The sequence below is a fragment of the Lycorma delicatula genome, chromosome 8, assembly GCF_047948215.1.
Source record: "Lycorma delicatula isolate Av1 chromosome 8, ASM4794821v1, whole genome shotgun sequence".
Classification (NCBI taxonomy): domain Eukaryota; kingdom Metazoa; phylum Arthropoda; class Insecta; order Hemiptera; family Fulgoridae; genus Lycorma; species Lycorma delicatula.
Genome location: NC_134462.1, coordinates 130760004 through 130774473, shown reverse-complemented (window position 1 = coordinate 130774473; position 14470 = coordinate 130760004). Strand labels below are relative to the sequence as shown.

Genomic DNA, 14470 nt, shown 5'->3' with positions numbered 1-14470 from the left:
TTGGTAAAGTTAAAATTATGAACAATCCAAGTTCTGATCAAGTTTCAATTATTTAGAATGATGAACAACAAAATATAGTATCCTAATTACATTTAACCACCTTGAAATTGCAAAGTTGGACTAATTTTAACAATATTTTTATTTTTTATGATACACTCTTTTATATGTTCAAAAATGTATTTTAGAGATTTAAATCTCCATATCTTTAAAAAGTTAGAAATAGTGAGCATTTCCAAGCAGCAAAAGAAATGGGGTCTGATACATAAATTTTGTTCAGTTTGCACAAGTTTTATTGTATGGAAATTGGGATCCAGGATCTGAACCACTTCATTCATTCCTGAAGACATTAAGTTGCAACTGCAAAGAAAAATTAATATCATATAGACTCTATCCCAATTAAGTTGTATTCTTCATCAATAAAGAAATTTTTAAAGATGAGAGCTTCACGAGTTCAGTAAAATTGATTAAATCTTCGGACACTAATCCAATCAATCAATGTATTAGAATTTCTTAAAGAAATTTATTTCCAGTGTAATGTCAAAATAATGACTTTACATTCATTTTAATCTTAAAAAGGGTTATTGGACAAGAATGCTGTGAACATTCCACTAAATCCTTAATAAATTTTATTTTAAAGATATTTATTAAACAATACATACATCAAAACAAATTAAAACAGGATATAATAGACACATAGTTGGAATTTAGGATAAGGATTTAGTTGGGTTTTATGACAGATATTTTGATGTGAATTTGTTATCTTAAATGTGTCCTTGATATTAATTACTATTATTTATATGGCTGCTTTACTAATTTTGAAAGGTCATGTCATATACGATTGTAATAAAATTATTAAAAACAACATGTAAGTAGCAAAGACATAATTATTATATTACCAATTTATGTTTAAAAGGCCACTATAGTAGTAGAGTATGGGTTAATAGAAGAGATTGATATAATCAGGGCTTAGCAAATGTGTAAACGATCACCCTTACTAATTAACATATACAATGAAATTATGTGTCAAAAGAGATTCTGTTAAAAGGTGAAGTAGATGGCAAAAAATGAATGTTATGTTCCAGAAAATATAATCATACTAGCAGCAAGCCTTATACTATTCTATGCTGTTGTATGGAATTGAGAATGGGCCTTAATGCAGTTACATTAAAAAGGCAACAGATTTTGAAATTTCATACTACTGAACACCAGTAAATATATTTTAATAGTTGATTGAATTACTAGTAATTCAGTTTAAAAATTAGACTTCAAAGCAATTAGATTAATAGAATTGCAATATTCTGTACCTATGATAAAGTTTTACTACTGAAAATGATTTTATAAAATTTAAGGACTAACTAAATGAATAGCCTTAGTGGCTGCTAAACATACAAAAAGCGCTATGCAAGGCTTACTCAATGTTTTAGATCTCTGCCTGCATGATGAATTATAATTGGGCCACTGCACAAGAGAATGTTCAGGAAGGAATCACTACCAGGGGGTAATTGACAAAGCTGTTGGGATTGAATTTTGCATCACATCTAAAGCAAATTAAACACATGAAAGATTGATGAAATGATTCTTTTTGCATTATTATCCAGTATCTTTGTTGCAACGAATAATGTGTTAATTGTACACCACAGTGTAAGAGTCTTAAGTGTTCAGAGTTGACAATTTTGGAATGTTCATACTCGGATGTAAAGACGATAGGATGTTATTATAGGAGAGATCATCCAAAATGGATCCAGTGAAATAAGCTTACTTTGCTTATCAATGACCTGATTCTTTATCTCATTGAAATACATGGATTGTGATTGACATATGAAAAAGTAAAGAGTATGTGATCTAACTCCTTAGTAGTTAAAAGTACTAAAATTATATTCAGATGGTTTAGAGTTAATGAGTCCTAGAGGATCACAGACACTTGCTGTGATGGAAAGAGTATTCCGTTTAGTATAAATTTTAAAATTGTTAGAATGAGTGATTTGGAAATTTAGTGTATCTGACTTTGTGTTCCATAAAACTCTTACAAGTGCATATGTTGTGTTCTTAATTAGATGGTATGGATGAATTATAATTAGACGTAGAAGTACAGCAATTGTTAGAATATCACATGTGAAGTGAAAAACCATCCTGTTGTAATAATTTGGAGATATCATTCTTTGATAGAATAACTCTATTTAGGTTATCTGGTAATGAGATCATCTACATAGAAATCATTTTTAATAGCAAACAAACGTAAGAATATATCCTAATTTGGTTTCTTGGAGAACAGGATATTTTAAGTTTCAAATAAATTATGTACGTTAATAAAATTTTAGTAAAATTGTGCTCAAATAAGGACATCAATTTTATTTGATATATTAAATTCAGGAACTGCAAAAAACAGATTATGAGACAAATTAAAATAAGATATTATCAAAGGTACATGTCAGTGGGCTATCTTATATCTAATCAGAGCATTGTAACTGGAGTAAAAAATTCATATATAAAGATTACAGTGTCAGTTCAACACTATATTCAGAAAGAGGAAGTGTGTTATTTATTCCTAAGATAAGAATATCATTTTTCATAAATGGAAGTTCTAATCTTCATGCGAATTCATAAGTACAAAAATTTGCTTGTCTACCAGAATCTAGTAAAACCAGAGATGTTTGAGTACTACCATGTACATCATTGGTAATACATAATGCAGTAGATAATATTATGGTTTATTTGACCAATTTAAACGAGGTAAGATTATGATTGTCAGACTTATAATCTTAATTTAGAATTAATATTATTTTTTGAAGTGTGTTATGTTTTTGAGAACAAATCTCACGAATATGTTGAACAACAATGACCCTTAACTAAAAAACTGAAACAACAATTATGATGTTACAAAAATTCCTTCCGTTCATCAACAGAAAAACTATTTAACAATGTAAATAATGATTAAAATACAAATTAGACATTGATTATAATTAAATTTTGAATAAATAAAATTATTTTCCTAGTATTGCTTATCATCATTTATACTAAAATGTTTAGTACAGGATTTAGTTCCAATGTTGTATCGCTGTCCCTTGGAAATATGTCTTGTTGCTGGTTTGACTTATTTGCATTAATATTTTCAAGCATCTGCCTTCTAAATTCAAGGGATTCTATGAAATTGAGGTGAACATTTCTCCTTCGTAATCTGGAAGGAGAAATGTAAATATTTGTAAACATCAAAGTTACAATACAAACTCTAACTTTGATGTTAACCGAACAATAATAAATTCATATGTATTGATTGGATTATTCATTGCTTTAAGAGCACTGAAATATGAAAGATTAACTTTGATGATTAATTTGGATAAATTATCCAATGATTCAGTTAATGGAATTTAGTTGTAAAATACAATCTGCATTATGAGAAACACCTAAATTTTTAATGATAGCTAATGCTTCATCCTTCAAGGAAGTATGTAAATAAAGAAGTTACTTAAATAATTTCTATTATATACTAAATTACTAAATAAACTATAATAATGTTGCCGGTCAAGAACATTACCGGTCAAGAAAATCTGTGATCGATCATATACAACATTAAATAAACATGATGTTAATATCCTTTCTAACAAGCATTCACAATTTAAATTATTATCCCTGAATGTAATATTACGATCGGTTGGCTAATGAGAAGAAGATTGTAATTGCCAAGGTAGACCACACCACCACAGTGACATATCAAGTAACCTGCTTGGTGAAAAAGCTCTAGAAAATATGTCTGCTCGATTATCAGAGAATTTGATGTAATGCCGACTGGTAATTGAAGTGTTTCGTTGAATGTCAGAAACTATTACCTATAAATACTTTCCAATTGGAAGAATGTCCATGAATACAACAAAGTGCTATGATTGAATCAGAGTATAAGTGTATCTCATCAAAGTGTACAACCTTCACAAATAAATGTGAAAATAGTAAACAATCACAGAGTTCAAGTCCGGGTAATATGATTTGTTTCAAGGGGCTAATTTTGATTTAGAACAGTACATTAGTAATTACATGGTTGGACTATAAAGTGTGTATATAAATATAACAACCACACCCATTAATAGAAGCATCAGAAAATCGATGTAATTTTATGGAATGAATTTTACTATTATCAAACTTAATGGATCTACTTATATTGAATGACTTGATTAGATTTAATTGATTATACAGTGAAAGCCACTGTATTAATGGTTTGGGTAATATTTTGTCCCAGTCAACTTTGAGTTGTCATAATGACTACATAAACTGTTTGTATGATTATAATAAAAAAGGCCAATGAGTCCTTGAGGATCACAGACACTTGCTGTGATGGAAAGAGTAATCCCTTTTAAGTACAAACTTTTAAATTGTTAGAATGAGTGATTTGGAAATTTAGTGAATCTGACTTTTTGTTCATTAGAACTCTTAGAGTACATATGTTGCCTTCTTGATTAGATGGTATGGATGAATTATGATAAGACAAAGAAAAACTGCAATTGTTAGAATACCACATGTGAAGTAAAAAACCATCCTGTTGTAATAATTTGGACATATTGTTCTTTAGAATAACTCCATTTAGGTAATCTGAACTGGTAATGAGATCAGCTATATAGAAATAATTTTTAATAGCAAACGTAAGAATATATCCTAATTTGGTTTCTTGGAGAACAGGATATTTAAAGTTTCAAATAAATTTTGTAGGTAATTAAAATTTAAGTAAAATTGCGCTCTAATAAGGACATCAATTTTATTTGATATATTAAATTCAGGATCTTCAAAAAACTGATTATGAGGCAAATTAAAATACGATATTATCAAAGGTAGATCAGTAGAGAGATCGGTAGGTCAGTAGGCTACCTGTTATTTCTGTTAAATCTAAAATAGGCTAGCTGAATATTCAATTTATTTACTTTAACAAAAAAGTAAGAACGGCACTTTACATATTTACAAAAATAAATATTAAGAAAATGTCGGCTGTTGACTGAATTAGAAACAACTTGATACTTTAACAAGTAAGAAGGGCAATTCTTTTAATTATAAGCATAATGAAGAGGAATCAATGTTTGAGTCTGAACACCTAGTCTATAGCGACTAGGATTTCTTTAAATATGTTAATGACGCAGGAGAAGATGTGTCCAGTGGTCCTAATAATAACAGTAATTAAGTATTGTGTTAGGTTACATGAACATTTTGGTCTGATTAAGGTGGATTTTTAGTAGTATCTCTGACACTTATTTTAATCTACATTAAAATAATATATATAAAAAATTCTTACCTCGACCGACAACGAGGGTAATCTATCTAAAATAAACCACAGACATGAGAATCTAAATGCAACTGTGCAATCAACCCAAGATGGCTGCTGGATCCATACGCTTCATTCTGTGTCAAGCACGTAATTTCACTGTCTCTCCCCACCACTGACATTGCCGTCCATTACGCAACTAATTTGTTCAACCGCCAGAGTTAATAATTGCGAAAATAACCACACCATCTAACTGTATTTCCTACACTGCCCTTTCTCAAAACAAGTGACCGACCGACACCGACAGTTTAATATTAATATTTTTAAACATTTGATAACTTATAATCATAAAAAATAATTGAAACCAAAATTTAAAACGTATATACACGTTAACAAAGGAACGTAACCAAGGAATCCAAACGGTTAAAGTTTTCAATTATTTATTTTTATCTAGTATTCAATTTAACTTAAATAATTTACACTCACGCATTTATAGTTGCAACACAATTTTACAACTTATAACGTATCCTCTTAGTAATTCAGAAATCAGAAAAACACACCAGGATCATTTCTTTTAATACATATGATAAAAAAATATTAATGAATAATTTTTTAATACATGGGGATTATGATATAAAACGATTATTTCCAAATTTACCTCATATCAAGTCGACTACCGTATTTCACAGTACAGCCCAGCACATATGTAATACAAATAAGCGCAATAACACTTAGAGATGTTACAATTGCATGCAGTCCTTATAATTTTTTTTTTTTTTTTTTATAAATAATAGTAAAATTATAATATACTGATTCGTTAATAAAATTAAAAAAATAAATTAAAAAATTTTACCGTAAAAATTAAATTTTTTTTTTTTTTTTTCATTTCTTACCGGTTATACTTGGAAGGTTTATTCTATGCAAATGTGTTATAAGTAGAAAACGCAACGCAGTAAATTACCTGATGCCAAAATTAGCAGCCAAAGGGCCAGGGGGGAAGGAAAATTTAGGCTAATTGGCAACAGAGCACCTGTCAATTACTAATGTTGATCTATTTCTTATTAAGATTAATATTCTCCGTATATTAAGAGTGGGGGAGAGTGCAGAGACTCTCCCCCCCTAGTTTGACTCTCGTTCTCCTTCTCCTGCTTCGTGTCGAAATTCATCAAACTGCGTATGTCAAAATGTGTATTACGTTGATGAAAAATTTTATTTGCTTATAATATTAGCTGCTTCCATTACATTCAGCGATGTAGAAAAAATAAACAATCTTACATAATAATAATATTAGCTTATATTTTCTTTCTGATAATTTATTAATCTATTAAAAGAGTTGTTAACGAATAACGTTGTCATACAGTAAATAATGCTTTATTTCTTTTCTGTAAGTGTGTTATTGTTTTAAAAATCGTATCAAATTTTTATTATTTGTATTTATTGTATTAGATGTATTTTACGTGAAGCTAGAAAACCGTTTAGAAAATAATTCTACGTGTAAACTAGGTAAGTTCTTTCAAATAATAATATTTTGTAATAAGAAAAAATGTACACAAATAATGTGATTATTGGTTAACTTATGGGAATTTAATGAACTAAACGTTTTCATTTGACATTTTGTTTTGGCAAAAATCATTATTTTTAGGTTAGTCAAATATATTTTTATTCTTGTTATTTTAATTAAAATTAAGTACAGATTACTTTATAAAAATATGTAACTAAAATAATTTGCTTTCAAGTAAGTTCCGATACACTAAAACAGGGGTTTTGCTGAATCTTTTGTAGACTAAACGTTTTATTTACGTATTTCTATTTAAATGTGTTCACTTATTAATTATTTCGGGTATCAATGTTCTAGTTTTTTGTTTGAAGTTCTGTTTTTTTGTTTAGATTTCTGTTAATAACAAAACCTTTTGCCTGTGTCTACATGTGGTGATTAATAAATTAGCTATCTGTTTTAGAAAGATAAATTGCCTTTGTTGTTTGGTATGAAATACTTTACAAATATTTTCTCACTTTTCTTGAAACTTTCATTATGTTCTGCAGATCAAAGCAGAAGGTCGGTTTTATGTTAGATGGTCAGACTTATTATTAACTTTTTTCGACAAAAGTTTAGCCAAAAGTTTTGTTCTGATTTTTTTTCATTTTTATTTTTTATTAACTGTGATAACTTACAATTGAACAACGTAATAAATGAATACAACTCTTCAAATTCACTTGTACGTGTTAGCTAAAGAACATAGCTAACGGTACATAAAAGGGTAATGATGAATGAGGTTTCAATTATTTAATTTTACCTAATATTCAATTAATATATATAATTACAACCGCGCACGTAAACGTGACGATTGCACATTTATATAAAATTACATTCGCGTGCGCGGTTTTATAATTTTTTTTTTACTAAATATTTTTTATTTTAATTTAAAGCAGAAATTTAAAAAAATCGAATATTGTAATTAACAATAAAAATGTAATGTCGCCGCGACCGTGTCACAGAAAGCGTCCTTCCTTGCTACATAATACACCAAAGGTCTTAGGTTCGATTCCAGTATAAAGAATTTTCCACAACTAGACTGTAACTTCTTCAATAGCTAATCATCTTAAAGAAAAATAACTGAACTACAAATTATTATAGATTATAAAAACGATTAACGAGTGATACGTATGGATGTAATGATATGATTTCACTATTTCTAAATGTATCCAACTTAGCCGACAATCCATATCTACAATGCAAATACGCGCGTGCGCGCTCACATACACATGCACACACACAGTGAGAGAGATAGAGAGATTTATTTTTTATTAATACTATCAAAAAGTAATGTGTGAAGTTTATTCTGTGTTTGTTCAGATTTTAAGTTATACTTCGTTCTTATATAGTAATGAGCTATTTTAACATAGTACAAAACATTTAACCGTGCCTCATTTTCATTTTTATAATATATTGTTATCGTAACATTATTAGTAGAGACAGTACAGCAAATGACTGTCATTTGCTGTCATTTCATTTAAAAAGAAATGTGTATATATAATTAAATAGGCGTACAAGGAAGTTATCTGGTGTCCACATCAGATTTTTTATACGGTAAAATATTTACAAAATGCCATCTTTTCAAAATTTTAAAAATTTCCTTTTTAAATCGGTTTATTATTATTTTGAATTTAAATTTCGTCGTTAAACGTGAACGCATGATATTTTTGATAGCGATTAAAATGCTCTAACTCGATTCCCCGGGAAAAATAAAAATAATATTTTAATTAAACGGTTCGTTTCTTTTGCGTATACAATGGTTTTTCATAAAACGGGAAAACCCTTTTTCGACATAAAACACGTCTTAAAAACTATTAAATAATTTTATTTAAATATGTTATTTTTCTTATCTAAGTTAACGTAGACGCTACCGTTTTATAAATTTTTTATTATTGTTTGAAGATAAAGTTTTTTTTAAATTTCATGGAATTTTTTTGTGTTGCCATAGCAACAGCTATTATATTGTCTTCCACCTGCGGTTATAGTAATTAATTCCACCTGCTGGTTAAAGTAATTTGTACGGTTAAACTGCTCAGTATTTCGTATAGTTTATTGTTTAATTACTATTTGGAATTATTTTGTATTGAGTTTGTTACCTCTTATTTTTTTCTTAGTATGATCCGTAATGTTTTATAAAATTTTGATTGTGTATTAAATTATTTTATATATATATATATATACACTACCTCTACCCGCCACGCTCATTATATATATATAATGAGAGCGAGAGAGTGATAGAGAGAGATTTTGTGAAGATAGCTCAGTGGTAGAACATTTATTGCCTAATCGAAAAGTTGCTGGTTAGAATCCGTAAATATATTTCCTTCCTTAATGACAGTCGCAACGATTCAATTGTAATTAGTCTCTTCTTCAGTAATAGAAGAGAAAGATGATAAGGCGGGTTGCTATTCTCAAAATTCGTTATCTACCATCGGGTTCAGCAGATTATATGGTATCTATAATTATACATTTTGAATTACTAGCTGTAAGTTTTTGAGAATAGAGGTCGGATAATCGAGATTTTGATAAATGTCAATCGTAGAATATATTTATTTGTTCCGTTTTCCAACGAAGGAAATTTTTGTTTAACTTTTATTCATAATTAATTCATATAACAATTGAATTGCCCAATAAAACTATGCATATTTTACGGATAAATTAAACACGGAAGTCCGGGTAATTGAGAATCGGATTAGTAAAATAACTAAGTGTTATAATAATTGTATCATTTAATTTTTTGTAGCACGGTAATCCGAGCGGTAACGTAATCGTATATTCATTTTTTAGGAGTAAAGCGTGGTCTTTGTTCGTATGAATATAAATTATTAAGTACAGATTATAAAAAAAATTTATTTTTTTTTAATTTTTACTTAAATTATCTAATAGTTTTTTTTATTACCTGATACTACAAATCGTGCTTGTCTATGTAAGAGAGAGAGAGAGTGAGAGAGAGAAAGAAAGAGAGAGAGAATAATCTAGTGGTGAGAGAGAGTGTATTAGTATGCAATACTAGTGAAAGGGGAGTGAGAAAATTTAAACAGCATTACAATTATGGATGTTTATATATTTATTTTTTTTACTTCAGTATTTATTCACTAACCGCTCGCAAAAAAATTACTAAAATATGTATTTCTATGAATATAAAATATTAACACTCGGATGTTATTTTGCTGAATCGGTTACATTTTATCGTCCGATGACTCCTCAAAAGTGACCGGCATTATTCTGTTGTCGAGTTCCATTAACAATATATCCCAGTCTGGCGAGCATTTTTTAAATAAATAGGTAAAATCGGTTTAAAACAGCAATATTACATCGCCTTGTTTTACAACGGCCACATTAATTTGCTGTTCAATTTCTTTCAGTTTACAAATACTTCTCAGATACGCAGCAAAAAGCTGTTCCCGTACTTAAATATCACTCGGTGTAAATAAAAGAACATGTCCTGAATGATCGACTGATTCATCAACGTCCAGCAAAAATACTGAAAAATGGATGAAAATAAATTTGAGTACATGTTCTTCTTGCGGTGTTCCATTTCAATAAAATGGATTTTTAACATTCGGAATATAAAGAGTTAAAACGGAGTAACCATGAAACTTTATATATATATATATATATATATATATTTTTTTTTTTTAATTTGTCGGTAATAAAAGAAAAGATATCAGCTTGGCTTTTGAAGTATGTAATTTTCATTTAAATATTTAAAAACAAGTTTCTACATTTTTTTTAAATCAGCCTTGAAAGTAATAAGAAAAGTAAAAAAAAAAACATATTGAACAATCCTTGCAAATTTTCCCCATTTCCGACAATGTTATACGAGATGCGTATTCACTAGATCGGGGCTTGAAAATACTCCTTCAGATATGTATCGAAAAAACAGTTTTCGGGATTTTTTAACAGCTATGACGGCTTACAGTACAAATGAAATTTTTCTAAAATATTTGTTTTATAAAGATTATTAGAGTACTCGAAAATATTAATACAATTGTTTGGGTTATAATTAGGATTCTGTTCCAAAATATGTGTGGGAAAATTAGATCGTTCTTTGTGTCCTTTATACAGTCGATGTGTTATTTAATCCTACTCGAAAAAGGATAACTCGAAAACCTGTAGGATGTTGAAATTTTGGATTTAGGTCTTTTGTAATATCTAGTTGTGCACCTCTCCTTGAGGGCTTTTCAACGGTATATCATAGGGAGGGTACTTGTTTTCATCGGTTCCTAAGTTATAGCCAAATATTTTTTTAATTTTTTTATTTAAATTTATTGATTTATTAATAATTATTAACCTCTGATTCTAAAAAAAATTACATTAAATAATAATTCCATAATAACAATAAAATATCAGAAGTTATTAATGAAATATCATTTTATGTACTTTTCATTTAAAAAGAAATGTTTATATATAATTAAATAGGCGTACAAGGAAGTTATCTGGTGTCCACATCAGATTTTTTATACGGTAAAATATTTACAAAATGCCATCTTTTCAAAATTTTAAAAATTTCCTTTTTAAATCGGTTTATTATTATTTTGAATTTAAATTTCGTCGTTAAACGTGAACGCATGATATTTTTGATAGCGATTAAAATGCTCTAACTCGATTCCCCGGGAAAAATAAAAATAATATTTTAATTAAACGGTTCGTTTCTTTTGCGTATACAATGGTTTTTCATAAAACGGGAAAACCCTTTTTCGACATAAAACACGTCTTAAAAACTATTAAATAATTTTATTTAAATATGTTATTTTTCTTATCTAAGTTAACGTAGACGCTACCGTTTTATAAATTTTTTATTATTGTTTGAAGATAAAGTTTTTTTTAAATTTCATGGAATTTTTTTGTGTTGCCATAGCAACAGCTATTATATTGTCTTCCACCTGCGGTTATAGTAATTAATTCCACCTGCTGGTTAAAGTAATTTGTACGGTTAAACTGCTCAGTATTTCGTATAGTTTATTGTTTAATTACTATTTGGAATTATTTTGTATTGAGTTTGTTACCTCTTATTTTTTTCTTAGTATGATCCGTAATGTTTTATAAAATTTTGATTGTGTATTAAATTATTTGATATATATATATATATATACTACCTCTACCCGCCACGCTTCGCTGTGGCACATTGTGGTTGCATTGATGAGAAATGAGAAACAAAACAAAGAAGTTTAATTTTGCAATACTTGTGGATATACAATATTTTTTGTTTTTCCAGTCTGCGTAGATATAAAGGCTATCTGGTTTGCCGACTCGGGAACACGCAACATACAGTTGTCCATGTGAGAAGCATCTGCATTCTAAATCTAAACCACACGATTCTAAAGATTGACCTTGAGCTTTATCGATTGGGATTGCAAATGCCGATCGAATTGGGAATTGCAATCTTTTAAATTAAAATGGTGTATCGGTCGGGATTATGGGTATTCGAGGAATAAGGACATCTTCACCTTTGAAAGGCCCCGTTAAAATCGTTGCTTCCACTACGTTATTCATCAATTTCTTAACTGCAAGTCGCGTGCCGTTGCAGATTAATATTCCGCAACAGGATAATTGTCATTTTTTGATCGAACCGTTGCTAGAATCAATCTAATGAGGAATGTTTTCCCAATTCCTCCTGGCGCATCCAAGAAGAAGGTCCCCCCAACTCCGTCATTTATAATTTGCATTATGCGATCGTAAATGCCTTTCTGTTCACGCGTTAATTTGGAATGTTTGATCGGTTATATGACTGAAGATCACCGATGTTGTAACTCTGTTCACGGCGTAAATCCACATCAAATGAAGCAATCGCAGCTCGGGTGGGTGCTGGCATTCCCGATCGACTAAGAACTTTATTTGTAATAGCTAAGCACTTGTTTTCAATATTTATCGATGCTTCGTTGTAAATGCCTTCTGTAAATTCCACGGTCATATTGGTATTTTCTAGGCGTACTGTATGCAAAATATCCTCAGCCATATGCGATCGATATCTTTCCCGTAACTCTGTGGGAGATGAAGGGAAGCAAGCGGTCAATATAATTGCGAATAATGCGCGAATTTGGTTTGGATGTGCTGTGTTGCACGCGTCATTAATACATATATCCCACTGTTGGTCGTTTTCTAATAAATTCAGAGCTTGGTGAAAGGCGCAGCTCGATCACGATACGATCACACAAAAGTACCTCGATTAAAGTGAATATTTAATTCAGATTGTATAATAATCTGAATCAGATGCAAGTGGTTACGTTTTTTTTTTTTTTTTTTTTGTTAATAAACAATGTAATTGGTAACAAGTATTGTTTCACATCTGACTGCGGTTGTCGTTAGCTAGTATGGCGAGTGTTCCCCTCGCTTCCGGCAGATGGCGCGGTCACTGGTACACAACTGACCGTTAAAAAAACTGTTTTCTCGCGGTCGCGGGTATGTGACTGATGCGAAAAATAGATAAAAACAATCTTTGATGCGGGTTATATATCGTGCTAAAATTTGAGCTCAATCGGTGCAGAACATTTTGAGTTTTTGAAGCGTACACGAACGAACTTAACATTTTTATATATAAAGATATATATACTGTATATTTACTTCTTTTTTTTTATGAAGTACTGGGGCATTAAGGATTCTAGCTTTGGCAAGTGTGATTTTTCTCTTATATTTATGCTTTTTTTATAGTTGTGAGAACTTAGAGAAAATTTGCGACTTCTTTTCTCATCTCTTTTTCTACCCGACCGTGCGCTCCACGAAACTCTTTTAACATAATAAAATTCCGAAGATCGTAAAAATTATTCGTACTGTTGTAAAAAGTTTTTTTATATGTATGTTTGTTCGGTTATAATTTACTTAATCAGAATTGTTGAGGAATTAATACCATTAATTTTTTAATTATTTACTTTAAAAAAAATTAATATCCTTCAGTTATTACGGCGAGTTAATTAAACTCCTTGAATTAAATGTTTAATTTCAACGCGAAGAAAACTACGCGCTTTCTATTCGTGTTAAAATAATTTTATTTGTGATAAAGTTTAGGAGATTCTTTGAAATTTGAATTATTTTTGCTCCGAAGTAAATCTACTGTGTTTTGAAGGGTTGGGTTCGCGTGTGTATATGTATATATTATTTTTACTTAATTTTTTTTTGTTAACTACTGGGGCGACTAACGATTCTAACTTTCGTAAGTGGGTTTTTTCCCTTTTATATATAATTTTTTCAATACCATTCCGTTAATGTCTCAAAAAAAAAACAACAAAGAATAGATTCTCAGTTCGACTGTTTTCCCTGGTAGAAGTATTTTTATAATATCTAATTAAGAGTAATATTTTCAATAAAAGTAATGATGTTTATTAACTAGACAATCCATTTAGCGATCGTATAAACGTTTTGAATCGGTATATCGATATTTAAAATATATATTCGTCTTTTGTGAAGACAGGAAACTATTTAATTTCTTATTCTATATTCCCTAGTAAGCGTGAAAAAAGGATTTTTTATTGAAATTTTTTTTGTATTTGTTCGGTCAAGAGTTTTGTATATACATAAAATTATTGATGAACAAGTATAGAACTGTAAGATATATGTAGTCTAAAATTCTTTTTATAATTACATTGCCGCTTGTGGTAAAAAAAAAAAATTCAGTTAATACTGACAGTAGTTAAAACACAGACGCAAACGCTATTGTATGTAACCAATTCAAGGACAAGTATATAAAAAAACTATATAAC

At 29.4% G+C, this 14470-nt stretch overlaps 1 protein-coding gene and 1 long non-coding RNA gene across 10 annotated transcripts in view; one reads left to right on the top strand and one right to left on the bottom strand.

The window, feature by feature from the left end:
- LOC142328912 (disco-interacting protein 2 homolog B-A-like) overlaps nucleotides 1-14470 on the bottom strand; it is a 164667-nt gene that overhangs the window by 93343 nt on the left and 56854 nt on the right. For 2 of the 9 annotated variants that reach the window (XR_012757380.1, XM_075373077.1), the window contains exon 1: nucleotides 5270-5665. The exons of 3 other annotated variants lie outside the window; for them this stretch is intronic. The gene's annotated coding sequence lies outside the window, so the exon portion shown is untranslated. Of the gene's footprint in view, nucleotides 1-5269; nucleotides 5679-14470 lie in introns of those variants that run through there. 4 more of the 9 variants (XM_075373068.1, XM_075373069.1, XM_075373079.1 and 1 more) reach the window with 3 other exon arrangements.
- LOC142328914 (uncharacterized) overlaps nucleotides 6295-14470 on the top strand; it is a 70011-nt gene continuing 61835 nt past the window's right edge. Inside the window, exon 1 of the long non-coding RNA XR_012757382.1 lies at nucleotides 6295-6742. This is a non-coding gene — a long non-coding RNA (uncharacterized LOC142328914). The remainder of the gene's footprint in view (nucleotides 6743-14470) is intronic.